The sequence below is a fragment of the Nannospalax galili genome, unplaced genomic scaffold (genome assembly GCF_000622305.1).
Source record: "Nannospalax galili isolate Female #2095 unplaced genomic scaffold, S.galili_v1.0 scaffold101, whole genome shotgun sequence".
Lineage (NCBI taxonomy): Eukaryota > Metazoa > Chordata > Mammalia > Rodentia > Spalacidae > Nannospalax > Nannospalax galili.
In genome coordinates this window covers 440,331-446,330 of record NW_008345700.1, presented here as the reverse complement: position 1 = coordinate 446,330, position 6,000 = coordinate 440,331, and the positions used below count along the sequence as shown (strand labels likewise).

General features: G+C 54.4%; 1 protein-coding gene across 2 annotated transcripts in view; it reads left to right on the top strand.

Moving 5' to 3' along the window:
• Ctbp1 (C-terminal binding protein 1) overlaps nucleotides 1-6,000 on the top strand; it is a 29,507-nt gene that overhangs the window by 668 nt on the left and 22,839 nt on the right. The gene's annotated exons all lie outside the window — the stretch shown is intronic.

Here is a 6,000-nt window from a genome sequence, read left to right as displayed (position 1 = left end):
CGCCGCTCCGGCTTTGTGTGCGAGTGCGCGTGCGCGCCCGGGGCGCGCGCCGGGGACCGGGCGGCCATAGGGCCGTGCGCATGCGCCAGCCGCTGCCTACGAGTGCGCGTGCGTGTGTGCATCCCTAGTCCCACCCCCGCCCCCGCCCGCCTGCGACCCGCGCAGGTGACAAAGGGACCCCTGGTTCCCCGACCCGGCAGTGTCCGAGCTGGGCACGTCTCCTTGGCGCGCGGTCGCGTGACGCTCCTTCCCGTAGATGCCCAGGCTGGGCCCAGGAGTTTCTGGAGCTGTGAGCCTGCGGAGTCGGCCTGGGCCTCGGGTCGGCTGTTCCATGAGCCTGATGGGCTTTAGAGATGGCACCGAGGGGACGGGTGTCCTGCATGCCGCCGGCCCCTCACGCCTTCGGGCGGCTTTGGTGACACTCAGGGCCGACCTTGGACCATTTGAGATTTGTATTCGTTTATGAAAGTCTTAAATCACAGGGTCCATGCCGGTGGCAGGCACCCGTCCCTGGCGGCCTCGGCTGGCTGGGCAGCAGGACGCACGCGCAGTGGGGCCCGCCCCGCCCCGAGTTTACAGAGCCTGGAGGCGCCTGTATCCACTGTGTGGGCGACTCGGGGTACCTTTCCCCCTGGCTGTTCTACCTTAATAATTAAGGGGCCGGGCCCAGCTCTGCCCTCGTAGGTGGACAGGTGTCACAGTAAGAATCCTTGGTGTGTGTGCGCTGCCAGCCGGAAATGTGGGGCTGTGGGCAGAGGACAGGAGGGAGACGCCTTGTGATGCCCTGCTGCGCCTCTTATCAGACATGGCCATTTTGCATTCTCTTAGCCAGTCCCTGGGTGTGGCAGGGAAGGGCCTCCCGGCCTGCCCTCCATCCTGGACTTCCCTTGGGTGTCCCTCCTTCAGGAGTTCATCTCAGAGGTCTAGCTGTCTGGAGGCCTGTGTGGGTGGGTGATTGGGAGGGAAGCTTTCCTTCCCCTGAGCCAGCAGGGCTAATAAGAGGCCAGAATTTTCCTTGGGGTCAGGAGGGCAGGCCCAGCCCATTGCCTTTGAGAAATCAGGGCATGCTGAGGAAGATGGCCTTCACCCTGCCCTTGCCTTCCTGTCCCAGGGCCAGGCCCCTTGTCCTTATGAGCCTTCTGTGATTGTCAGGACAAACGTGCCTTCTAGGAAGGAAAAGGGAGGAAATTTGGTTGTCTAGTAGTCAGGAAGGTGAGCCCTGTGAGCCAGGGTGGATGTGGGCACAGGGCCAGGACAGCAAAGTGTTGAAGGGTCTGAGTCCTGGGCTTTTCCCCCAGGCAGAATCTTCCCTTAATTGTGCTTACATCACTTCCACAGTGTCCACAGGAACAGGAATGTAAAGGATGCCCACCCTGGTGTAGTTGGCATTTGGGTGCCAGGCCCACTACTGTAGAGTGGAGCTGTTATCCTTGAGTTCTGGCAGTGGCATGCTTCTTAGAGGAATGGCTGCAGTGGACTGTAAATCCAGGCCATGTGTGACCTCTCTCTGTCCCCATTTGTAACATGGGGATGTGCCAAGTCCAGGGACAGCTTCGTGAGCAGTATGGGGTGGTGCTGTTCTCCAGAACTCTGCATTTCCTTGTCGTGTTACTATTTAGGGTGACAACTCTGATTTGAGGCTGTTCTTTCTTAACTCTGGAACTCAGTCAGGTATGGCCCTGCTTCCTGAGATGTCAGTAGGCACTGTTTAGTGCTGGTTGTGTATTATGTGGGCTGGGACATGTGCATTCCTGCTGGAACCACAGTGATGTAGTCACTGTCCCTTGCTCTGGCCTCTGGTCTCCCTTCTCTGTCTTTGTCACCTGTGGGCCTACAGCTGGGTTTCAGCTCTGTGCTTTCCTCTCTCCAGATGGGCCCTCCACTCAGAGAGGTCCCCCACCCCCCAGGGTTTCAGGTGGGGTTAGGTGCTAGGTCTCTGACTTCCAGCAGCTTTTTGTCTCCTACGTATCCTTTGAACTTCAGTGGTATGCACCTTGCTGGATGGGACCTGGCAAGATGCTGCTGTGAACATTCATCCTTAGACCCTGGGTGTTGCTGATGACCCTGTCTATGTAGAACCCTGCCTGTGTGACCTGGTGTTCCCGTGGCTCCTTGGCATGGTGTGTGAATCAGAGGCATGTCTGGAGGTCTTTGTTCTTTGGGCAATGCCTTCTACTGATGTGCACCTTTCACCCTGCTGCTGGTGGGAAGGGTCTTGGCTTGGGTGGCTGGGCAAGATGACCTGCCTACAGGCCCTGGGTATAAGCTGCTGCAGGAGAGAAGCAGCAGTTTGTGTTGAGCTGGTTTTGTAGTTCAGCCATGTCCCCTGAAAGCCTGCCAGTGCCAGTGTCTGCATCCTCATGGTCCTCAGTAGTGACATTTGTGGGGAGTTCTGTGGGATGGATGTGTTCAGCCTCTTGAGTCTCTCAGCATTCCTGTGGCAGCTTGTCCCTTGTCCCTGTAAGATGCTGCCCACATCGTGCACCGCCTTTTCCAGAGTTCAGGCTGTGTATTGTGGAGTGGCATCTTAGAGGAAATGTTTATTTCTTATAAAGTTGAAACCTTTTGTGTGATCATTTGTCAACCTTAGCCAGACTCAACTGCTGTGAGAGCCGTTCCGGTTTCTCCCCTAGTCAGCTTCAGACCCTCGGCAGACTAGGAACTTGAACACTTGAGAGGTGGGGCTGAATTGGCCTAGGTGGATCAAGAAAAATCCAACAGGCTTGGGGTGACCTGGCTGGGCCGGGGGTGCTGGTATTGCAGCTTATAGGGAGGCATGTATAGACTCTTTCTGCGCCCCTCCCCAGGTATTGCTGTTCCTTCTGTTGGCTCTGTGTAGCCTGTGGTCCTCTCCTGCCACTGTCTCTGATGGGGTTGCCCACATGGCTGCTCTGTTTGGAAGCAAGTCTTCAGTATAGCTCTCAGTAAGTCCCATGACTTCTCTGTTCTCTACAAGGCTGGGTCACCCTACAGCATTGGTAAGATATCCTGTGTAGAAGGACTGGGAGGATTTCAGTTCCCAATGAGCTGGGGTATGATGGCCTTTCTCCTCCAGTGAGGATAGTATTCCTACTAGCTTTGGAATGGGCAGGTGTTCTTGGGTGTCAAGGACTGCAGTATATGCTGTAACACACAGAGGCACATGCAGAGTCAACTGACATTCCTGAAAATGAGCCTTAATGGCAAATCCACACCTTTTATTGTGGTTTCTAGCCTGTACCTTCCCTGGTGTATGATGTAAATCAAAGCTGACTGTGGAGAGCTCTTGGTTCTTGTGAACACTGTCAGTGCTGTCCCATCATCCTGCAGTATAGTCCCACTGTCATTCTTAGCTCTGCCTGAGTCTGGCAGCACCTGTTCTGGTGAAGGTTCTGGTATCAATGTTTTTCTTAGCTCACTCTTTGTTGGCCTTGACCCTTGGGCTCCTTCTGGGGCATTCTGGTCCTGGTGTCCATTGACTAGGCTCTGTTTTCAGGCCTCCAGGCCTGGATGGGGACCAGCCCCTAGGACAGCTTTGAAACTAGAGAGGGCTGCTTGGGGTAGAGCTGGCCTTGGAGCTCAGAGGGATCTGTGCTTAGAGGTAGGAGAGGTACCCTTCAGTTGTTGGGGAGCCCCTTCCCAGGACTCTAAGGAATATACAAGTGGCCAAAGGGTAGGGGGGATTCTGGTCCTGAACTAGAGAGGGCTGCTTGGGGTAGAGCTGGCCTTGGAGCTCAGAGGGATCTGTGCTTAGAGGTAGGAGAGGTAGGTACCCTTCAGTTGTTGGGGAGCCCCTTCCCAGGACTCTAAGGAATATCCAAGTGGCCAAAGGGTAGGGGGGATTCTGGTCCTGATTGAGGAGTGCTGGCCATTCCCAGGAGGGTTTTTTGTCTGTTTTTTCTGGCCTTGAGCTCACAGAGCTCTACCTGCCTCTGCTGGGATTAAAGGCATGTATCCCCACCCCTGGCGCCAGGAAGGTCTTAATCAGAATGTGGGAGGGAGAGGACAAGGCTGGGGACAGGGAAGGGCTCAGGGAATGAGAGGAGGAATGTAGCCTCTAGAGTCTGGCTGCAGGGGCATAGGCCAGGTTGGATGCTGAGCAGTCAGAGTAGGGCAATTGCTTTACTTGGGGAAGGGTAGGGGCTGTTTGCAGGGGAGGTGTGGGCAACTGAGTGTGAGGCCATCAGGGTTGGAAGTGACCATGTCTCCCTGAATGCTCAAGACCTATTTCAAGGGTACCATCTGGCCTAAGGGTGCATGAGGCTTGCAGATGATGGCTTGGGGTATGCCACTTGGTCCTGGAGCACTACTGGGGATCCCTGAGGTTGTAAGTACACAGTTAGGGGCCACACCTTGGGAGGCCCCTGGACCCGTTGCCTCCGAAAACCTGGGGGCATGTTCTCTGTCGCCTTTCCTGTTTTCTTTAAGGTAAAAGTTTAATTTTAGAATGGCTCTGGACTTACTGAAAATTGTGGAGGTGACACTGAGAATTTCCATATCCCCATACCCATTCCCTGAATTGCCACGCTGCCTCATGTGGGTGCATCTGCTTGCACTCCAGCTGCATTCTGGTGTCCCATATCCCTGCTGTCCTGCACTATGCTGCCCTCTGTGTAGTGCCACTATGCCTTGAAGTGTTTGGCTGTATACACAATGCCCATAGCTGTCTGTTTATTTCTGCGAGAAGTCTGGGCAGTGCCATCAACCAGTGTGTTCCTGTTGGACCTGGCTTGATGCCTTCAGCTTCTTGGTCCTTTGTGGTGGCCCACATTTCATTTGCAGTATAGGGGTCCAGGTGTTTCTATACTGACATGTTGCCTTTCCCAGTGTTCTGGCTCCATGCATGTCTGACTCTGGGGAGAGGAACCAGGTGCTGATGCTGCCGAGGCCTCACACTTGCTTAGTGCTCCTGTGCAGACTAAGCCCTTATGCATATTCAGAACTCCTGGACACTCAGTGCCCCTTGTAATTTTCCTCAAAGCCCTGTGCCCTCTCACTAAGAGCCCCTGTACATACCTCATCCCCTGCTGGGCCATTGCCCCTGCTCTAACCACCAGGTACCCAGTTGCCATGAGAGGACATGTGTGTTTAGACTAGTGCCCATAGCTAGCAATGTCTGCACTCCAACTGGACTTCTATGGGTGCCTGAGCAAGTGAACAAAGCCACTGCCTTGCCAGGTGTTCAAGGCATCCCAGGAAAGGGTCCCAGGGCACTAGCGTCGAATGGGGGGCTGCTGTAGCTGGTTTGTGGTATCCTGCCCCCTAGACTTTCTTCTTCTCTCCAAGGCTACTTCACAGATGTCAGAATCAGCCTGCCTCTACCTTAGCTGCCTCTCAGAACAAGTCACCCTGCTTCTGGTGAGGAATGGGTAGACTCACTAGGAATAGGTATGCCACAGCCTGGGACACTGTAGGAGAGATAGAGAAGGTTGATGGTAGGCATGCTCTGGGGGCCTGTATTCTGTGTCCATGTGGCTCATGTCTTATGTCATTAGATTCCTTCTTAGGGCTTCTATGTGGCTTATTTCTCATGAGGCTGATTCCACCAGAAGCTTCTGGTTTCTTGATCTCAGTGTTGTTTGGAGCCCAGTCTGGCTTATGTCACGTGCTGTTGCTGGCAGGTGGCTTGTGCCACCCTGAGTTTCCACAGTTCAGGTAGCGATGCTTTTGCTATTGCAAGTGACAGTAGCCCATGCAAAAGACAAATAGACTGCATCCCCATGTGTTCAGCCTGAGTGAAATCACCTCCTTAGGGGGCTGGGGGCATCTTTAAAATATGTGTGGTCATGAGACCTTTCCAGGACCTTCCAGTTTGTCTAGTTGGACTCCTGAGACCCTTGCTCAGCTCCCTGCAGGGAGGTATCTGCCCTTTACTGCCAAAGTCAGGATGGAGCCAAAACACCCTAGCCTAAGCAGTATTGGAAAAGCATCTCTGCATCGGAAGTCATTCCAAAGAGGTCAGTGTTGAGCAGAGATTGCACAGGGCACAGCGTTGGGGTGCCCATGGGCCTGACTGCTGGT